General features: G+C 38.1%; 1 pseudogene; it reads right to left on the bottom strand.

Moving 5' to 3' along the window:
* Nucleotides 1-8,360: 8,360 nt before the first annotated feature.
* Nucleotides 8,361-10,465, bottom strand: LOC101107306 (olfactory receptor 5T3-like; annotated as a pseudogene).
* Nucleotides 10,466-23,818: the final 13,353 nt, after the last annotated feature.

Here is a 23,818-nt window from a genome sequence, read left to right as displayed (position 1 = left end):
AGAAACAAACCGAACTATTTATTTATTTGCTTTCTTTTTTGAATGATTCTTTGCTTGATCTAATATGATCTTGGGCATTTCTTGGCACTGTGGTCATGCTCAGTCATGTTCGACTCTTGGCGACCCCATGGGTCGCCAGGCTCCTCTGTCTACAGAATATTCCAGGCAAGAATACGGAAATGGGTTGTCATTTCCTCTCCAAGGGATCTTCCCAACCCAGGGATTGAACCATGCATCCTCTACATCTCCTGCACTGGCAACAAATTTTGACCCTGAGCCATGGGAAGCCCTTTTCCTGGAATATGCCTTAAGAAAATAATTTGCAGTGTTGAAACATGCTAAATTCATGGTGTTCTTTTAAGGACAACTGATTTGCAGAATGATGACGTATAGTTATTACCTTTTAAACAGTATCATACAAATTTAGAGAATTTTATTATGAAAAGAGGTCCATTTTAGGAACAGTAATAACAGTTTTAGAAATTATTTAATGTACTTTGTGGAGAAGCAATATAACAGAGTGATTAGTAGCACTTGCTTTGGAACTATCCGTTACAGGATTTCTTTTCTTGATTTGCAAGCCTTGTAGCTCTGTAACATTTGAAAAAATCACTGAAACTTTTGGACTCGTTTCCTCAACCTCACCAAGTAAGTAATAATTCCAGATATATAGTGTTATTGTAGATATTATATCACACAATTGATGTAAAGCATTTAAGGCCTTCAAAGAAATGCTAACTATTAGAATGTTCACATCCTTGCTTATTTTTAACTTATAATGTTTTATTTTTTTCTTAAAGAATATTATTCTAATTTATAAATTATCTTTAGTTTACTTAAAAGACAAATACACAAACAACTAAGTAAATGCTCAACACTTCAAGATTTCTTCAAAAAACTTGGAAAATATAAAATTGGAAAAGAAAAAGGTTTTATATATGTTCTTCTGGGCATTCCTGTTGGCTTAGTGGTAAAAAATTGGCCTGCTAATGAAGGAGATACTGGCTTAATCCCTGATTTAGGGAGATTCTCCAGAGAAGGAAATGGTAACCCACTCCAGTATTCTCGCCTGGCAGTCCCCACAGACAGAGGAGGCTCATGAGCGACCGTCCATGTAGCCACACACATGTGTCAGACAGAACAGAGAAGCTGAACAGCAGCAATAACATGTTCTTCTGAGGGACTTCCCTGATGGCTCAGCGGAAAAGAATCCGCCTGTCAATGCAGGAGTTACCAGTTTGAGCCCTGGTCCCAGAAGATTCCCTGGAGAAGGAAATCGCACTCGCTCCAGTATTCTTGCTTGGAAACGCCCATGGACAGAAGAACCTGGCGGGCTAGAGTCCACGCGGTCACAAAGAGTTGGACACCAATTAGGGGCCAGCAACAACAGCACATGCTCTAGATCGATAGTTCGTATGTACGTGGTATTGCATTAGATGAGTCGCATTTCTCTCATTTCCTATGAAGTTTTCAGCAGCTTTCTTTGTACTCTTACAAGTTTACCATTAGTTATTCTTCTGTCATTGAAATCTAGGGTGAATGTGTTTTTGGCAAATGGGGAAAATCCAGACTCATTCTGCAATGCTTTGGACATGACATGTGTGCAAATTCATCAAGTTAAAAATCTGCATGCAGTGATATTTCTTCAGTAGCTTTCTGAAAACACTTAAAACCCCTAAATGTGTGTGATGTGTCAAAAGCTTCAGAAAACTGCTTTTTTGGTTGAAATTCTGTGCATTTTAAAATAGCATTGCCTTTCTCATAATTCCTATGTTTGTTATGATTATTAAAAATAAATTTTTGAATTAAAGTTTCACTCTGTTAATGGACATATAGCTTATTTCTACGTTCTGGCCTTTGTGAATAGCGTTGCGATGGACATTTGAGTGTATGCATTTTATGAATTATAGTTTTTTCCAGGTATACGCCTAGGAGTGGGGTTTCTTTGTCATATGGTTGTTCTTTTTGTGTTATAATCTTCATGATAGCCCACTGTTCCACAGTGACCTTGTCCCACTCCTTACCTGCATTAACTCATTCTGTATTATTCTATCAATCATAGTCATTTTGATTTGACGACTGACACCCTAACTCTTCTGTCCACACTAATGCTGATAGTTCTTGGAATTTTCCCATTTTTCCCTTTCATTCAGAAATGTCCTATTTGCAGAGAAATGCATGCTTTCCTTCCTATTTTATTCTTAATAAGAACATTCAAAAGTGTACCTATTCCCTTCCCCCTTGTGAGTTTCATTTATTTTCCATAGCAGTTATCTACATTTAAGATTTTGTCGTATTTTACTAGTGTGTTTGGGTTCTTGTCTGCTGCACCTCACATTATCCTGTAAGTTTAATGAATGAGGATTCTTGTTTAGTTTGTTCAGCACCGTTTCCCCAGCACCTAGCTCTAAACCTCAATAAATGTACCTGAACGTTGCAATTTATAGAGGATGAAACTAAAGAACACAGTAAACCAGTGGTCCATGATCACTCACTAGTCAACATGTTTGAACACTGGTAGTCTAACTCCACTGTTAATATTTCTCATCACCACTGATTGGACATTTTCAGCAACATTGTACTATGATTACCAGAACTGAGAAAATAAAATTCATTACTATATTAAAGAAAGTATTACATAAAATACCAGGGGCTGTTGAAAGGCTTATACTGTTGGCAGACATTTTCTAAAACATGCTAATACCAGCCAGCATGATTTGGACAATAGTAGCTAAGTCTTTTCAAACAGAAGGAAAATTCCATTAAGCAAAGAACAGTCTTCCCAAAGATGATATTTTTCTAGGAAGAGAATCTGTAATAGTCAGGGTACAGGCTAGCTTCATGTAAAAATGGGATTCAGAAAGACTGGCTCAGCAAAGAAAAAAGTATCCTTGGTTATAAAGTTCCAGATTTTGGCTGACTAGGGTATGTGGATGAGTCTTTTTCACAACATAATTCTCGAAACTGGGCTTCCTTAGTGAATCAGTGGTAAAGAATTCTGCTGCCAATGCAGGAGCAGCAGATATGGGCCCTGGTCAGTAAGATCCCCTGGAGAAGCCCCAGGCCAGCATTCCCGCCTGGAAAATCCCATGGACAAGGGAAACCTGGTGGGCTACGGTACATGTGACCAAAAAGAGTCTGACACAATTTAGCGAATGAATGACAACAATCCTGCAAACTTTCTTTTATGTTGCTGATCATTGACCTCCCAAATGCTGTCCTCTTCTGCACTGTTGAATGATTGATTTTGTTTTTAATAATATTTGGTACATTTCATCACAAAGCCATCTGGTTTTGGTCTAATCTTCAGTATCTAAAGTTATTTGAAAGCATAAATTCACCTAAGTGCATGCATGAGAATGTTCATAAGCACTATGAATGAAAGCCAAAGAATAGAAACAACTCAAATGACCATCAAGGGATTCGTTGGAAGGTCAGATGTTGAAGTGCTGCAGCTGAAGCTCTATTACTTCGGCCACCTAATGGGAAGAGCTGACACATTGGAAAAGTCTCTGATGCTGGGAAAGAGTGAAGGCGGGACGATAGAGGATGAGATGGTTGGATGGCATCACAGCCTCAATGGACATGAGCTTCAGCAAATTCCAGAAGTTAATGGAGGACAGAAAAGCCTGGCAAGCTGCAGTCCCTGGTGTCACAAAGAGCTGAATGTGATTTTGTGACTGAGCAACAACAAAATATTATTTACACGAGATGAAGTAAAAGAGATCATGGGAATTAAAAAAAAAAAGAATAAATTCCATTAAATTAAAGTCAGGAAAATAGAACAAAGGAAAAATATATAGACAAAGAAAGCAAGACATACTTCAAAGATGTTCAAAGATGAACACCAAGCCAAAATAACAGAAACCATATCACAAGATACAAACAAGGTTTATTTTCCCCTGAAAAGAAAAAAAAATAATGGAATGGATATAATGTATTCTAAGTCAATGAAAAATGATCAGTACAAAAGTACTTATTAAAGTCATATTTTGTTATTTATTAAATTAATTTTTATATAATTTTAGGAAATAAATTTCTTTAAAATTGCTTTACATTTTTCTTATCTACCCATAAATATTTTTATTTCACACTTCTCTAGTAAGACAAACAATTCATGATTAGAATTGGTCTTCCTAACTTCATCAAATTTACAATAATTTATTACAACTGTTTTATACAAACCTACAAATCTGCTTCTGAAATTCTGGTGTATAAGCAGAGTTTCCCATAAGAATTCCTTTCAAGTCTACTTGACAACTGGTTTAATTATCATGAATTAATGAAACGCTGGGCTGGAACAAGCACAAGCTGGAATCAAGATTGCCGGGAGAAATATCAATAACCTCAGATATGTAGATGACACCACCCTTATGGCAGAAAGTGAAGAGGAGCTAAAAAGCCTCTTGATGAAAGTGAAAGAGGAGAGTGAAAGAGTTGGCTTAAAGCTCAACATTGAAAAAATGAAGATCATGGCATCCGGTCCCATCACTTCATGGGAAATAGATGGGGAAACAGTGGAAACGGTGTCAGACTTTATTTTTGGGGGCTCCAGAATCATGCAGATGGTGACTGCAGCCATGAAATTAAAAGACGCTTACTCCTTGGAAGAAAAGTTATGATCAACCTAGATAGTATATTCAAAAGCAGAGACATTACTTTGCCAACTAAGGTCCGTCTAGTCAAGGCTATTGTTTTTCCAATAGTCATGTATGTATGTGAGAGTTGGACTATTAAGAAAGCTGAGCGTTGAAGAATTGATGCCTTTGAACTGTGGTGTTAGAGAAGACTCTTGAGAGTCCTTGGACTGCAAGGAGATCCAACCAGTCCATCCTAAAGGAGATCAGTCCTGGATGTTCATTGGAAGGACTGATGTTGAAGCTGAAACTCCAATACTTTGGCCACCTGATGGGAAGAGCTGATTCGTTTGAAAAGACCCTAATGCTGGGAAAGATTGAGGGCAGGAGGAGAAGGGGATGACAGAGGATGAGATGGTTGAATGGCATCACTGACTCAGGGACATGGGTTTGGGTAAACTCCAGAAGTTGGTAATGGACAGGAAGGCCTGGCTTGCTGTGGTTCATGGGGTCACAAAGGGTCAGACACAACTGAGCAACTGAACTGAACTGACTTAACCTTAAGCATACTCTCAATAAATATTACTTCTACCTTCAGTATAATTTTTAGAGTTTCAAAACGGACTAATTTATTTCAATGATTCGACAGTAATAAGAAAATACTTCGATAATGGAAGAAAGATATATGATGTTGAGCCAAAGTGGAAAAAGTCATGCCCATATACCTGGATGGAACATATTGTGTGAGCTCACATGGAGGTTCTTCATAGGGGCTCCAGAATGGAGAAGTAATTCACGATGTGTGCTGAAGACTTCCTATAATTAATGTGAGCTAACATCAATCTACAGAATCCCAGGATTATAGCTATAATAGGGTGTGAAACAAATCACAGAATGAATGACACCTGCAATACACTTACATCAGTGAATATTTAATATGGATCAGTTTAAATGTAATAATCAGCATATTTGTAAATTGTTACATTGATGGACTCAGTTCAGTTCAGTTCAATCACTCAATCGTGTCTGACTCTCTGCAACTCCGTGAACTGCAGCACACCAGGCCTCCCTGTCCATCACCAACTCCCAGAGTTTATTCAAACCTATGTCCACTGAGTCGATGATGCCATCCAATCATCTCATCCTCTGTCATCCCCTTCTCCTCCTGCCCTCAATCTTTCCCAGCATTAGGGTCTTTTCCAATGAGTCAGCTCTTCCCACCAGGTGGCCAAAGTATTGGAGTTTCAGCTTCAGCATCAGTCCTTCCAATGAACATCCAGGACTGATCTCCTTTATAATGGACTGGTTGGATCTCCTTGCAGTCCAAGGGACTCTCAAGAGTCTTCTCCAACACCACAGTTCAAAAGCATCAAGTCTTCGGCACTCAGCTTTCTTCATAGACCAACTCTCACACACATACATGACTACTAGGAAAACCATAGCCTTGACTAGATGGACCTTTATCAACAAAGTAATGTCTCTTCTTTTTAATATGCTATCTAGGTTGGTCATAACTTTCCTTTCAAGGAGTAAGCGTCTTTTAATTTCATGGCTGCAATCACCATCTGCAGTGATTTTGGAGCCCAGGAAAATAAAATCAGCCACTGCTTCCACTGTTTCCCATCTATTTCCCATGAAGCGATGATGGGACCGGTTGCCATGATCTTCATTTTCTGAATGTTGAGTTTTAAGCCAACTTTTTCACTCTCCACTTTCACTTTCATCAAGAGGCTCTTTAGTTCTTCACTTTCTGCCATAAGGGTGGTGTCATCTGCATATCTGAGGTTATTGATATTTCTCCCAGCAATCTTGATTCCAGCTTGTACTTGTTCCAGCCCAGTGTTTCTCATGATGTACTCTGCATATAAGTTAAATAAGCAGGGTGACAATATACAGCCTTGACATACTCCTTTTCCTACTTGGAACCAGTTTGTTCCATGTTCAGTCCTAATTGTTGCTTCTTAACCTGCATACAGGTTTCTCAAAATGTGGATCAGTTGGTCTGGTAGTCCCATCTCTTTCAGAATTTTCCACAGTTTATTGTGATCTACACAGTCAAAGGCTTTGGAATAGTCAATAAAGCAGAAATAGATGTTTTGTTAGAACTCTCTTGCTTTGTCGATGATGCAGCCAATGTTTGCAATTTGATCTCTGGTTCCTCTGCCTTTTCTAAAACCAGCTTGAACGTCTGGAAGTTCACTGTTCATGTATTGCTGAAGCCTGGCTTGGAGAATTTTGGGTATTACTTCACTAGTGTCTGAGATGAATGCAATTGTGTGGTAGTTGGAGCATTCTCTGTCATTGCCTTTCTTTGGGATTGGAATGAAAACGGACCTTTTTCAGTCCTGTGGCCACTGCTGAGTTTTCCAAATTTGCTGGCATATTTAGTGTGGCACTTTCACAGCATCATTTTTCAGGATTTGAAATAGCTCAACTGAAATTCCATCACTTCCACTGGCATTGTTTGTAGTGATGCTTTCTAAGGCCCACTTGACTTCACATTCCAGGATGTCTGGCTCTAGGTGAGTGATCACACCATCATGATTAGCTGGGTTGTGAACATCTTTTTGTACAGTTCTTCTGTGTATTCTTGCTACTTCTTCTTAATATCTTCTGCTTTTGTTATGTCCATACTATTTCTGTCCTTTATTGAGCCCATCTTTGCATGAAATGTTCCCTTGTTTTTTTTTTTAATTTTCTTGAAGAGATCTCTAGTCTTTCCCATTATGTTGTTTTACTCTATCTCTTTGCATTGATCGCTGAGGAAGGCTTTGTTATCTCTCTTGCTATTATTTGGAACTCTGCATTCAAATGGGTATATCTTTCCTTTTCTCCTTTTCTTTTGCTTCTCTTCTTTTCACAGCTATTTGTAAGGCCTCCTTCAACAGCCATTTTGCCTTTTCGGATTTCTTTTTTTGAGGATGATCTTAATCCCTGTCTCCTGTACAATGTCATGAACTTTGGTTCATAGTTCATCAGGCATTCTGTCTATCAGATGCAGTCTCTTAAATCTATTTCTCACTTCCACTGTACAGTCATAAGGGATTTGATTTAGGTCATACCTGACAAAGGTCTGTCTAGTTAAGGCTATGGTTTTTCCTGTGGTCATGTATAGATGTGAGAGTTGCAGTGTGAAGAAGGCCGAGCGCCGAAGAATTGATGCTTTTGAACTGTGGTGTTGGAGAAGACTCTTGAGAGTCCCTTGGACTTCAAGGAGATCCAACCAGTAAATTCTGAAGGAGATCAGCCCTGGGATTTCTTTGGAGGAAATGATACTGAAGCTGAAACTCCAATACTTTGGCCACCTCATGGGAAGAGTTGACTCATTGGAAAAGACTCTGATGCTGGGAGGGATTGGGAGCAGGAGGAGAAGGGGATGACAGAGAATGAGATGGCTGGATGGTGTCACTGACTCGATGGACATGAGTGTTAGTGAACTTCGCTAATTGGTGAGGACAGGGAGGCCTGGCGTGCTGCGATTCATGCGGTTGCAAAGAGTCAGACACGACTGAGCGACTGAACTGAACTGAACTGTACTGAACTGAATGTTCTAGTGTTTTTCCCCACTTTCTTTAATTTAAATCTGAATTTGGCGATAAGGAGTTTATGATCTGAGTCACAGTCAGCTCCCAGTCTTATTTTTGATGGACTAATAATGTTTTATTCTAGGATACACAAACGTTAGTAACTGAAATGGAGCATTTTCTTCTCTAGTTGTTTAGCATCAAGACATCAACATTTAAGTTCTTTGCAGCTTTATTCAGTACTAAAAATACACTATGGTTATAAACCAACTTCTATCAACAAGTTTTTCATTGCCTCTTTGACATCTTTATTCCTTAAACTGTAGATGATAGGATTCAGCATGGGAATGATAATGGTGTAAAATGTTGACACGATCATGTCGTGGTTTGAGTCATAGCTCGAAGTTGGTTTCATATATGTGAAGAGGATGGTCCCATGGTAAATGGACACTCCGGTTAGGTGAGAGCCACATGTATAGAAGACTTTCCTTCTCCCTTCAGCGGAACGCATCCTCAGAATGGCCAGCAGGATGAAGCCATAGGAGATCAGGACAATCAGGACAGTGACCATCTCAATAGAGCCCACAAGGCAGAAGAGCAGAAGCTGGTTTGTGTGAGTGTCAGAGCGAGAAATAGCGAGGAGGGGAGTGATGTCACAGAAGACGTGTCTGATTTCACTGGAGGCACAGAAGGAGAGGCTGAAAGTGGCCACTGTGTGTACAGTAGCATGCAAGATGCCACCCACATAGGAAGCATTGCTGAGTGGCACGTAGACTCTGGGAGCCATGCTGACTGAATACAGGAGGGGGTCGTAGATGGCCACATAGTGATCATAGGCCATTGTGGCCAGAAGAGAGCATTCTGTGGGCCCAGAAGCAACAAAGAGAAGCTTTTGTGCTGCACATCCAAGATAGGAAACGGTTTTATTCTCTGACAGGAAATTAACCAACATTTTTGAAGTGACCACTGAAAAAGCAAGGGAGTTCCAGAAAAAAACATCTATTTCTGCTTTATTGACTATGCCAAAGCCTTTGACTGTGTGGATCACAATAAACTGTGGAAAATCCTGAAAGAGATGGGAATAACAGACCACCTGACCTGCCTCTTGAGAAATCTGTATGCCGGCCAGGAAGCAACAGTTAGAACTGGACATGGTACAACAGAATGGTTCCAAATAGGAAAAGGGGTGTGTCAAGGCTGTATATTGTCAACCTGCTTATTTAACTTATATGCAGAGTACATCATGAGAAACGCTGGAAGAAACACAAGCTGGAATCAAGAATGCTGGGAGAAATATCAATAACCTCAGATATGCAGATGACACCACCCTTATGGCAGAAAGTGAAGAGGAGCTAAATAACCTCTTGATGAAAGTGAAAGAGGAGAGCGAAAAGTTGGCTTAAAGGTCAACATTCAGAAAATGAAGATCATGGCATCCGGTCCCATCACTTCATGGGAAATAGATGGGAAAACAGTGGAAACAGTGTCAGATTTTATTTTTGGGGGCTCCAAAATCACTGCAGATGGTGATTGCATCCATGAAATTAAAAGACAATTACTCCTTGGAAAAAAAGTTATGACCAAACTAGATAGTATATTCAAAAGCAGAGACATTACTTTGCCGACTAAGATCCGTCTAATCAAGGCTATGGTTTTTCCTGTGGTCATGTATGGATGTGAGAGTTGGACTGTGAAGAAGGCTAAGCGCCGAAAAATTGATGCTTTTGAACTGTGGTGTTGGGGAGGACTCTTGGGAGTCCCTTGGACTGCAAGGAGATCCAACCAGTCCATTTTGAAGGAGATCAACCCTGGGATTTCTTTGGAAGGAATGATGCTAAAGCTGAAGCTCAAGTACTTTGGCCACCTCATACAAAGGGTTCACTCATTGGAAAAGACTCTGATGCTGGGAGGGATTAGGGGCAGGAGGAGAAGGGGATGACCGAGGATGAGATGGTTGGATGGTATCACTGACTCGAATGACGTGAGTCTGTGTGAACTCCGGGAGATGGTGGTGGACAGGGAGGCCTGGCGTGCCGCAGCACACTTTCATGGGGTTGCAAAGAGTTGGACATGACTGAGTGACTGAACTGAACTGAAGTGAACTAAAGACTAGCAGGCATCCAGTAATGATAAGACACTCAGAAAATAGTACATTGGGTTTTGGATCCGAGAATCCACAATGACCAACATAACCAGTCCCAAATTTCCTACCAGTGTAAAAAGATAGATTGCCAGAAAAAGTAAAAATATGTAGACTTGCACCTCTAAGTGGTCCGTAAAGCCCATCAGTATAAACATGTTTAATTTAGTCACGTTTTTCATCTGAATCTGTTATGAATCTAAATCTGATGAGAGCTGCACCATTTTAGTTTTCTCTATAGGTTCTAAAGGCAGTATTTTGTGAAAATAGAATCCACCCAACTATATCTTCCTATTTGTTTCTTAGCAGGAGCTAATGATTTCCTTTGTAGTCATGGAATGGTCAGTGACGAAGATGTTGGATTCAAATGGATGAATTTTGCTGTTAATAAAAGAAGGTATTACACTTAATTGTTGACTAGATTCATCATGTTAAAATAGCATGTCAATTTAAGTGATTTATTTTCTAGTTTATTTTTTGTTATATTCTTTACCATCTGTTTTCATACTACATAGCTTTAAAATCAACAAATATGAATAACCATAGGACTATTACAACCATGAAATATCATAGTGGAAAGTATACAATTAAATACTAGCTTTGCTATAAGGTGCATGAAGTGTATTTTTATGTTCACAACTGTAAATATGGAAGTAATCACATGTCACAAGATTGGGTTTGATTTAAATAAGAAAACAATATAAAATTATTTAATATTAAATGTTTCCGGATAAGACATAAATGAAACCTATATTTCAACTTTTTGTGCAGAGCTGTTTGTTTAAACAAAATCATTTTATATCCATTTTTCTGACAATTACACTGTCCCATTAATTTCCATTCAAGAACGGTGATACGCTGAACAACAGACAGTATTTTGGAGATTATGTGCCCATTTTGCAAAGAATAACAATGTGAATGTTAATTTTTTTCTAAAAATAGGTGTCATTAAGGTGTTCATGTTGGCCTCTGCAGCTTACCATATGGTTACTGATTTTCAAATTTTATTTTAGTAGCAATGTGAGGTGTTTCTATAGTCATATACTATTGTCTCTGCAAAGTTCTTGGATATATTTTTGAGATATATTTCTGTAAAAAACAAATCTTTTAATGTATCATAGTTCTTTATGAGGTTTCTAAAATATTTGTGAAATTAATGTCACCTGATCATAGAAAAAACTAGTTTTTTACAAGTTTTTTGCAATAAAATCACTCTATTTGCCACAAAATTGTGTATGACTTATTGTTTTCCTCTATATTATCACACTGTTTCTCATTTGGTGATATATGAATAAAGGAAAGTACATATATATATATACACACACACATACATTTTTTCTAAAGTTAAAGAGTCAATTGCATCTGAACTGAACTCTCAGCTAATTGCTGAAACACAATTAATTACTGGATTCATCACATACAATCAGTTCAGTTCAGTTGCTCAGTCGTGTCTGACTCTGCGACTACATGGACTGCAGCATGCCAGGCCTCCCTGTCCATCACATTAAAGGGCAGGTTTTGGCATGTTACCTTTTATTTTTCCTTCAGCATGCCGTAATTAAGAAGCATTAAAAAGTGATGAAAAATCTGCCATATACAGGGCTAGGCTGAATTCAAAAACTTATAAGTAATTTATATTTATGATGTTAAACAGACTACATTTTTATTGCATTTAGATGCCACACATTAAGAAGAGAATAAATAAAAATCTTCAACTTGATGTTAGAAGAAAGCCACGTCTCTATTTTCCCAGAAATGTTCCCATAGATCCATTTAGAAGCTATTTCTAATGAATAAATAGATTGATAAGTGTAAGTTTAAGGACTTCCCTGGCGGCTCAGTGATAAATAATCTGCCAACCAATGCAGGAGACACAGGTTTGATCCCTAGGTCTGAAAGATCCCCTGGAGAAGGAAATGGCAACCCACTTTCATATTCTTTCCTGAGATATTCCATGGACAGAAGCCTGGCAGGCTACAGGCCATGGGGTTGCAAAAGAGCTGGACACGAATTAGGAACTAAACAACAAAGACAAGTGTGAGTTTACAATACCAAAAAATGCTCATTTGATTCTTAGAAAAGTCTAGAGAAAAAAAAGGAAAAAAGGGTTCTGATTTCTGTATGAAAGTGAAGTTGCTCAGTCGTGTCCAACTCTTTGTGACCCCGTGGACTGTAGCCCTCCAGGCTCCTCCGACCATGGTATTCTCCAAGCAAGAATACTGGAGTGGGTTGCCATTTCCTTCTCCAGGGGATCTTCCCCACCCAGGGATCGAACCCAGGTCTCCTGCATTGCAGGCAGACGCTTTAACCTCTGAGCCACCAGGGAATAAATCCATACAACTTACATAATAATTATAAGAACACAAAGAGACAAAAATAATAAAGTATAATTAAATTTGAATTGTTATATTAATAAAATTGTTTTTGTTCAGTCACTAAGTGGTATCTGACTCTACTACCCCATGGACTACAGCATGCCAGGCCTCCCTGCCACAGTTCAAAAGCATCAATTCTTCAGCTGTCAGGGTTTCCCTTGTAGCTCAGATGGTAAAGAATCTGCCTGCAATGCAGGAGACCTGGGTTGGATCCCTGGGTCTGGAAGATCCCCTGCAGAAGAATATGGCAACCCACTGCACTATCCCTGTCTGGAAAATCCCATGGACAGAGGAGCTTGGTAGGCTGCAGTCCATTGGGTTGCAAAGAGTCAGGCATGACTGAGCGACTAACAGTAACAGCCTTCTTTCTGGACTAAACCTCACATCCGTACATGACTACTGGGAAGAATGCACCTTTGACTCTATGAAGCTTTCTCGGCAAAGTGATGTCTCTGCTTTTTAATACACTGTCTGAGTTTGTCATTGCCTTTGTTCCAAGAAGTGGATGTCTTCTCATTGCATGGCTGCAGTCAGCATCCACAATGATTTTGGAGCCAAAATCTGTCACTGCTTCCAGGTTTTCCCCTTCTATTTGCCATGAAATGATGGGACTGGATGCCATGATCTAATTTTTTTTCTTTTTAATGTTGAGTTTTAAGCCATCATAATAAAATCGTTTATAGAACATCAAGTAATATACAAATATGTATTAATAAATTTGGGGCATCATCAAAATTACATTACTTTTTAAAATTTTGTGTTCTCTTTTTCACTCCAAACATATCTCCTTCTTTATTTCTTTTCCTATTTCTTTCTCTCTCAAATCCATGAACTATATATAGAAATATTTACTATAGAGAGTAAGATAAAAAAACAGGAATTAAGCAGGTAGAAATAAGCACGGAGAAAACAGATACAGATATGCAAGCAGATTTTGAAGACTGAACCAGCATGTGGTCCTCTAAGGAAGCCACCACAAAATATATGTTCATGGATATGTACAAGAGAAATTTCAGGGACATTGCAATTGAAGATTTGCTTAACTGATATGCTTATAATAAGACAACTATGAGAAATTATGAACTTTATTGGGAGCTAAAACCTTGTATTAAAATCTCAGATTTAGTGCTTACTGACAGCATATGCTTGGGAAAGTTATTTCTGAACCACCAGAAAAAAAAAAAGAGAGAGAGAAAAACTAATTGACCATAATTTTCAGGCATATCTTATTCTTCTACCTGAATATGATGTCATAGGAGGGAACACTTTTCAATCAGCTGCATTAAAATATGTTTTATTAGGTTAAAGTATTAAACACTTGTGAATGATGCATATACATGAAATATAACTTCCAAACTTTATTTAACTCCAGTAGAGTGAAAAATTTTAAATCACATTGAAAAATAACAGCATTTAGCTAGGTTTGATGCAGGATACAGGATGCTTGGGGCTGGTGCACTAGGATGACCCAGAGAGATAGTATGGGAAGGGTGGTGGGAGGGGGGGGTTCAGGATTGGGAATACGTGTACACCCGTGGCAGATTCATGTTGATGTATGGCAAAACCAATACAGTATTGTAAAGTAAAATTAAGTAAAATTAAAAAAATAATAAAAATACACATATTTGTTATATGGCACTAGATAGATATCAACATACTCTTCTATTGAAATTAAACACAGTAAATACCAATATTCTATAAGAAACTGCATTAAATGCATTAAAATGCATTTCACTCACTGAAATCTGTCTGTTCTGAAATTAGAATGGTGAATCATCTCCTCTAAAAACTAGCCCTCCCATAAATGTCCTTTGAAGTTAACGGAGTGCTTAAAATTAGAATTTATAAATGGCATTCTGTGATCCAGTCTAAAAAACAAAAGCATATAAAAAGCTTGGCTTATGGACTTTTTAAGCTCAGAAAAGGAAAAGGTAAGAATTAGTATCATTTTTCAAAATAAAAGATATGAATGTTAAAAAGAAAATGTGGCTTGTCAATTTAAAATAATAATGTATTTATTTAAATTCTCCTGTTCTTCTGGCCAGTATAAATTTATAATAATCTTTGATGTCTCTATTCTTACGTGTAGAGCTAAAAGATGAGTTTATTAAAGAAGGTATGCTTTATTCAAAATTATGTCCAGTTAGAGAATTTATTTCATTATAGGGCACTGGAGTTGTGACAGAGAAAAAGTATGATGTTTAGCTACTGCATCCGGTTTTTCAAACAGGCTTTTTTGTTAAGTGATATTTGAAAAAAAAAAACAAAACAAAAAAAAAACAGAACTGGCTGTGTTAATGCCTTACTATTTCACTTTAATGGATGGGAACTAAAAATCATAATTTTTTAGCAAAATATGATGAATCTAAAAGACAAAAAAAAATGTTTCCCAACATTCATGATAAAAAATTTAAAGTACTAGGTGTTGTTGGAAGCAGTATTACAGATAGTAACCTCAATAAAAGGAAAGTTAGGAGGGCAGCTATAATGTATTATTGAGTGGCTACTAGAGGGTTAGGAATTTTATGCGTATTACCTAATGTACTCTACATAGCAACCTGCAAGCTATATAATTCAGCATAATTTTGTATTAATAGATGGGACAACCAAGGCTCAACTAGACATAAAACTTGACCAGAATCATGAAGTTCCTGCGAGAACCAGGACTGAAGCCTAGATTTCTCTGACTTTAGACTCTGTACTATTTCTACATGATTGCATTAAAATTTCATTATGACTTGGCATAATTCAGCAAATTTTACAACCTAGAAACTGTATGAGATAGAAACTTTGAATAGTTTCTTTTGTTAAGCAATTAAGTTTATTAAGCCAAGAAGTTAAAACACATACACCCACATACAAGTGGCTTTTAAATCAATTAACTGGCAATAAATACATTTAAAATTAGTTTGTATTCTTCTGTCAAAAATTTGTGACTCCAAAGTGTAATATACCCAATGGTTGGTTAATAGTTAATTTTTCTCCATTTAACAATTTTCATAAAATTTAAATGTAACTCCTTAATTGTTCTGCCCCCATACAGAACATTATCTTTCATCAAAGAAATTAATGTAAATTTCTAATTTACAATTCTATTGACCAAAATATGTATGGAATCCTTCTTATTTTCTTTGCTATGTTTCCTGAAAGGAGTATATTCTATTTGTAATAAAACTTTGATTTAACTCAAATCTTCTCTCTTGAATAGAAATATTAAGACACTTATTCCAGTTTCAAATTCAAAGGTATATTTTCTAAAATATCTTGCGAGTTATGAAAACACTTTCCTCTTACCTGTGGAAATGAACTCTTTACTCAAGATACTCTGTGAATATTATGTATTTATATTCTTATACTCCACCATCTTCTCAAGTTCTTCTTAAAGTCTACAGTGAAGTCTCTAGAGGAAAGCACTCTACTTTCCGGGACAGAAAAGTTTCAAGATGAACTTTTTTCATTGTAAACAAGTGGATGCTTCTGGATAATGAACTACCTGATGAGAATGATTACATCAACATACTTTAATTTAAAACAATCCCTCAGTGGAAAAAAATCTACTATTATAGGGCTATTCTAAATTCTGGTCCTAAATAGCTGTATGCTATTATGTTGATCCCCTGGAGAAGGAAATGGTAACCCACTCCAGGATTCTTGCCTGGAAAATCCCAGGGACAGAGGAGCCTGGCAGGCTACAGTCCATGGAGTCACAAAAGAATGGGACAACACTTAGGACTAAATGGCAACAACACATGAGGTTGATAACCACAATTCTGCAAAATCCAGTTGTCTCTTTCTGGAAGTAAAGCCTTTCTAATTCTCTTCTCTAAAACATGAAGACATTGAAATCATAACATATGGCAAAATTTATAATTCTTTGTTGTTGTTCAGTGGCCAGGTCATGTCAGAGATTCTTTGTGACCACGTGGACTGCAGCACATCAGGCCTCCCTGTCCCTCAACATCTCCCAAAGTTTGCTCTCATCCTCTGATGCTCTCTTCTACTTCTGCCCTCATTCTTTCCCACATCAGGGACTTTTCCAGTGAGTTGGCTGTTCGCATCAGATAACCAAAATACTGGCACATCAGCTTCAGTATCAGTCTTTCCAACAAGTATTCAGGGTTGATTTCCCTTAAGATTGACTGGTTTGATCTCCCTCAGGAGAGTTCTCAGCACCACAGTTCGAAGGCATAAATTCTTTGACATTCTGCCTTTTTTAAGATCCAAATCTCACAACTGTATGTGACCACTAGGAAGATAATGCCCTTGACCATTGACTATATGGACCTTTGTCAAAAGAGTAGTGTCTCTTCTTAAATAAGAATAATTATATGTGTGTGTGTGTGTGTGTGTGTGTATTGTAAATTTTAAAATACTACACTTTTAGTTCATTAACAGTTTAATAAGAGTAGACTTCCCTGCTGCCTCAGTGGTAAAGAATCCTCCTGCCAATGCAGGGGACATGGGCTTGATCCCTGATCTGGGGAGATTCCACTTGCCTCAGAGAAGCTAAGCCCGTGTCCGTGTCCCACAACTACTGAGCCTGTGCTCTGCTCCACAATCTAGGTTCAGCCCCTGGGTTGGGAAGATCCCCTGGAGAAGGGAACAGCTACCCACTCCAGTATTCTAGCCTGGAGAATTCCATGAGCAGAGGAGGCTGGCAAGCTACAGTCTGTGGGGTCACAAAGAGCTGAACACGACAGAGCAACTTGCAGGCTCACTTTCTGCTCCACAAGAGCAGAAGCCCATGCAGGGCAGCTGGAGAGCAGCAGCCGTCACCTACACTACAGCAGAGCCCCTGCAGCAGTGGAGCCCCAGCACAGCCCAAGTAAAGAGATGCAGCTATGTAAGAAAGCTCAGTAAGAATGATGAGATGTGAAAACACAGTTGGAAGGACTGAAGGAGAGATGTGACGGCACACAGGTCACTACAATCTTCTGTGTCATAGAGCGTTAGAATGTGAGAGAAACGCGAGAGAGAAAGGTCAGACATTTTGAGTGTATAGGGTTTCATATCTGTGGAATGTAAAGACTCCACTTCCGAAAATTGATTAGTAACACTTTGTACATAAGTAATTTGTGGCAAACACACAGATACCAAAGTTTTAAATTAAGAGATTCAGTTCAGTTCAGTTCAGTCGCTCAGTCCTGTCTGACTCTTTGCGACCCCATGAATCGCAGCACGCCAGGCCTCCCTGTCCATCACCAACTCCCGGAGTTTACTCCTACTCAAGTCCATCAAGTCAGTGATGCCATCCAGCCATCTCATCCTCTGTCATGCTCTTCTCCTCCTGCCCCCAATCCCTCCCAGCATCAGAGTCTTTTCCAATGAGTCAACTCTTCGCGTGAGGTGGCTAAAGTACTAGAGTTTCAGCTTTAGCATCATTCCTTCCAAAGAAATCCCAGGGCTGATCTTCAGAATGAACTGGTTGGATCTCCTTGCAGTCCAAAGAACTCTCAAGAGTCTTCTCCAACACCACAGTCAAAAGCATCAATTCTTCAGCACTCAGCTTTCTTCGCAGTCCAGCTCTCACATCCATACATGACCACTGGAAAAACCATAGCCTTGACTAGACAGACCTTTGTTGGGAAAGTAATGTCTCTGCTTTTCAATATGCTATCTAGGTTGGTCATAACTTTTCTTCCAAGGAGTAAGCGTCTTTTAATTTCATGGGAGCAATCACCATCTGCAGTGATTTTGGAGCCCCAAAAAATAAAGTCTGCCACTGTTGCCACTGTTTCCCCATCTATTTTCCATGAAGTGATGGGACCAGATGCCATGATCTTCATTTTCTGAATGTTGAGCTTTCAGCCAACTTTTTCACTCTCCTCTTTCACTTTCATCAAGAGGCTTTTAGTTCCTCTTCACTTTCTGCCATAAGGGTGGTGTCATCTGCATATCTGAGGTTATTGATATTTCTCCTGGCAATCTTGATTCCAGCTTGTGCTTCTTCCAGCCCAGCGTTTCTCATGATGTACTCTGCATAGAAGTTAAATAAGCAGGGTGACAATATACAGCCTTGACATACTGCTTTTCCTGTTTGGAACCAGTCTGTTGTTCCATGTCCAGTTCTAACTGTTGCTTCCTGGCCTGCATACAAATTTCTCAAGAGGCAGGTCAAGTGGTCTGGTATTCCCATCTCTTTCAGAATTTTCCACAGTTTATTGTGATCCACACAGTCAAAGGCTTTGGCATAGTCAATAAAGCAGAAATAGATGTTTTTCTGGAACTCTCTTGCTTTTTCGATGATCCAGCGGATGTTGGTAATTTGATCTCTGGTTCCTCTGCCTTTTCTAAAACCAGCTTGAACATCTGGAAGTTCAGGCTAGTAAAAAGGAATGTTGGTTTTAAAATCTGAATGTAAATAAACAGAAGAAGAAGAAAAAAAAGGTAATACTGACAGGTAGCCCAACTGTGAAGATAGGATCCATCAATTAAATGCAACTCTAAATTGACCTATATACAGATTTAATACAACTACAAGTAAAATTAAACAAGTCTTTTGTAAAAATAGATCTCCTGACTCTACAATTTACATGAAAAACCAAAGAAGTCTGAGAAAGAATAGTCAAGTAGAAATAGTGAGATGTCAGTCAGTAAAAAAACCTAGAAAAGTGAAACAAAAATTTTATTTTTATTCATGTATAAGTTATATGCTATTATATTGATTAGGTTGATCTGTAATTAGTAATTAGAAAAAGTATATTATTATATACGCTATTAATATAATATACACTTTTTCCAACTACTCCTCCATCTATGTTTAAATGAGCTGGACATTTTGAGTATCATAAGGAAATATACATATTTATAATATATAATATGTATTATATTATAATATAACTATATAATATTTAATTATATATATATATATATGTATTGCTCACTCAGTCATGTCCAACTCTTTGTGACTCTATGGACTGCAGTCCACTAGGTCCATGGGACTTTCTAGGCAACAGTACTGGAGTAGGTTTTCATTTTGTCCTCTGGGAATCTTCCCAACCTTGATTTCAAACTCACATCTCCTGCATCCCCCGCATTGCAGATTATTTACCACTGAGCCACTGGTGAAGCCTATATATATATATATATATATATATATATATATATATATATATATATATTCGCATGTCTATGTTGAATTGATGAAGTTAACATTTTAAAATCATGCTCAAATGATGTCTCATATGTTTTTATAATCTCAAAATACTGTCATTTTCTAACTATTTTAACTTTCAGTAGAGGTCTCAAAGTGTCATACATGACTGAGCAACTAAACTGAAGCCTAATTCATTATAGCTTCTACCTAGAGTTTCTTGAGTCCCACAGCTAGATAAATCTTAGCTTCCAAACTGGTGTCTACACGTTCGACATTGTATGTTGCTATAATAATAGTACTTTCTGAGACCCACTTCTTACAGATAACGCCTCCCTTATTTCAAGCTTTCCTCCCCAACGTCTTGGCCTAGTAATTGTCATTCATTTCTCAGCTTCCTAACGGTGAAGCTCAGTCCTTTTGGAAGGGAGTTCCTTCTGTGAATTTCTGAAAAATTGCAGTGACCTAGAGCATCAACAGTTTTGGTCTCCTACATTCACTTTGTGACCAAATGATTGAGTCTACATGAGAGTTGGGGAAATTATCCATCTGCAGCTTGAAATATGTAAAGATCATGGTATCTGGTCCCATCATTTCATGGCAAGTAGATGGGGAAACAGTGGAAAGAGTGTCAGACCTTATTTTGGGGGGCTCCAAAATCACTGCAGGTGGTGATTGCAGCCATGAAATTAAAAGATGCTTACTCCTTAGAAGGAAAGTTATGACCAACCTAGATAGCATATTGAAAAGCAGAGACATTACTTTGCCAACTAAGGTCCATTTAGTCAAGGTTATGGTTTATCCAGTGGTCATGTATGGATGTGAGAGTTGGACTGTGAAGAAAGCTGAGCATCAAATAATTGATGCTTTTGAACTGTGGTGTTGGAGAAGACTCTTGAGAGTCCCTTGGATTGCAAGGAGATCCAACCAGTCCATCCGAAAGGAGATCAGTCCTGGGTGTTCATTGGAACGAATGATGCTGAAGCTGAAACTCCAGTACTTTGGCCACCTGAGTTGACTCATTGGAAAAGAACCTGATGCTGGGAGGGATTGGAGGCAGGAGGAGAAGGGGACGAGAGAGGATGAGATGGCTGGATGGCATCACTGACTCAATGGACATGAGTTTGGGTGAATCTGGGAGTTGGTGATGGACAGGGAGGCCTGGTGTGCTGCAATTCATGGGGTCGCAAAGAATCGGACACAACTGAGCGACTGAACTGAACTGAACTGACACGCATTAAAACATCACCACTATCAAGTCCATTAGCGAATCCTTACCTCCTAAGGTTTTTTTTTTGTTTCTTTTATTGCTGTTATAATTTTAACATAAAATCTACCTTCTTAGCAATTTTGAGTATACAAAACAGTTTTGTTAATTTTAGGCACTACAAATAGGAAAAGGTGTACGTCAAGGCTGTATATTGTCACCCTGCTTATTTAACTTACATGCAGAGTACATCATAAGAATCTCTGGACTGGAAGAAACAAGCTGGAATCAAGATTGCTGGGAGAATTATCAATAACCTCAGATATGCAGATGACACCACCCTTATGGCAGAAAGTGAAGAGGAACTAAAAAGCCTCTTGATGAAAGTGAAAGAGGAGAGTGAAAAAGTTGGCTGAAAGCTCAACATTCAGAAAATGAAGATCATGGAATCTGGTCCCATCACTTCATGGGAAATAGATGGGGGAACAGTGGAAACAGTGTCAGACTTTATTTTGGGGGGCTCCAAAATCACTGCAGATGGTGATTGCAGCCATGAAATTAAAAGACGCTTACTCCTTGGAAGAAAAGTTATGACCAACCTAGATAGCATATTCAAAAGCAGAGACATTACTTTCCCAACAAAGGTCTGTCTAGTCAAGGCTATGGTTTTTCCAGTGGTCATGTATGGATTTGAGAGTTGGACTGTGAAGAAGGCAGAGCGCCAAAGAACTGATGCTTTTGAACTCTGGTGTTGGAGAAGACTCTTGAGAGTCCCTTGGACTGCAAGGAGATCCAACCAGTCCATTCTGAAGGAGATCGGCCCTGGGATTTCTTTGGAAGGAGTGATGCTAATGCTGAAACTCCAGTACTTTGGCCACCTCATGCAAAGAGTTGACTCATTGGAAAAGACTCTGATGCTGGGAGGGATTGGGGGCAGGAGGAGAAGGGGACGACAGAGGATGAGATGGCTGGATGGCATCACTGACTCGATGGACGCGACTCTGAGTGAACTCCTGGAGTTGGTGATGGACAGGGAGGCCTGGCGTGCTGTGATTCATGGGGTCGCAAAGAGTCAGGCATGATGAGCGATTGAACTGAACTGAACTAAACACTATATGATAGATTTCCTGAACTTATTTAATTCGAACAGTTCAAACTTTTTATGTTTGACCATCAACTTCTAAATTCCCTCTTCTCCCAGTCCCTGGAAACCACCATTCTACTCTCTGCTTCTGTGAGATTGTCAATTTTAGATAATTCATATGAATGAGATTACCCAGTGTTCTTTCTGTGTCTGATTTATTTCACTTAGCAAAAGTCCTCCATGTCCATCCATATTATTGCAAAGACAGTATTTTCTCACTTATTAAGGCTGAGTAATATTTAATTGTATACATATGCACCAGATTTTTAAAATACATTTTTCTTAATGATATTTAAGTGGTTCTCATATCTTGGCTGTTGGGAGTGATACTGCAAAGAACATGGGAGTGCAATATCTCACCAAGATTCTAATATCAATCAAGGATAGTCGCTGTTGGAAAAGCTGGATATTCACATACAAAAGAATGAAAATCAACCCTCATTAAACCATGAACAAAAGTCAACTTAGGCTTAAACATAGTACATGAAACTATAATACTCTCAGAAGAAATATAATTGAAAATCCTCATGACACTAAGTCTAGTGATAATTTCATAGATATGACACCATAAGGACAGGCAACAACAGCAGAATCAGATAAAGGTGCATACATCACACTAAAATTATATACAGCAAAGGAAAGAACCCATAGAGTAAGAAGGCCTCCTACAGAGTAGGAAAAAATGTTTGCAGATCACCTGAACAGACTTTTCCCCAAAGAAGACATACAAATGGACAACAGGTTAGCTGAAAAAATACTTAATACCACTAGTTATTACGGAAATACAAATATAAAGCATTGTTATAAATCTGAGGCTGAATGACTTTACTTATGCAACAAATATTAGTGGGTCATGAGTTATTCCAGGACCATTTTCTTTTTATTGAGTGAGTCACCATGTTGCTATTTTGAACTAGATCATAATTGGAGTATATTCCCCTTGGGGACTCTCCTGTGGTTTCATCAACAGTTGAGTAGGTAGATATAAGCAGCTTGAGTTAATTGTATTCAAAGGACATCAAAACCTGCTTTGGCTGAGGTAAGAGAGAACTTCAGGACATTTGCTGAATATTTTAGGAGTTTGGACCTAACAAGATCAGATATGCTGTGTAATCCTTTTATTAATAGTTGTTTCCTATCACATAGGTGAATAAATACAGCAAAGAAAATACGAAGGATTAAGTTGATATTTATATTTGTTTATTATTGTCATAATTTAGTCACAATTTTTATAAGTGACTTTAATTGTGACTTGGATTGTCTAGTTGATAATTCACTGGAACCACAGAAAACAATGTCTAAACAAGTATAATAATTTAAAAAAATTGATTTTGTTTTCAGAAAAATTCACCTTTTCACCACAAGTTTTTAGACCATTGGAAATCAAAGACTTTAGATATCTGAAAATAATAAATATGACTGATTATTCAGTAAGAAAAAAGAAATATAATGCTAGATATCTCAGAAATACATTTAAATGAACTATAAGTTGCAATATAATTGTTTAATAGTGGCCCATCATCTTGAAAATCTTGATTATTTCCTTTGGATACGCCTAATAAGGGCTAATAGAGTTAGAAAGAATTTAGGAATAGCACATAAAATGTTCCAGTCTGAGAGGTTGCTACTCTGCAAGACCAACCTAATTTAGCATTATCTATTTAACAATATTTTGAAGATTCAGCAATATTAATGTATTTTATAGTACAGTATTTGCTCCACCTTGTAAAATAAATATTAATGTTTCACTCTATGCAT

Source organism: Ovis aries, chromosome 15 (genome assembly GCF_016772045.2).
Source record: "Ovis aries strain OAR_USU_Benz2616 breed Rambouillet chromosome 15, ARS-UI_Ramb_v3.0, whole genome shotgun sequence".
Classification (NCBI taxonomy): domain Eukaryota; kingdom Metazoa; phylum Chordata; class Mammalia; order Artiodactyla; family Bovidae; genus Ovis; species Ovis aries.
Note: the sequence above shows the minus strand (reverse complement) of the source record. Positions and strands in the feature narration are given on the sequence as shown.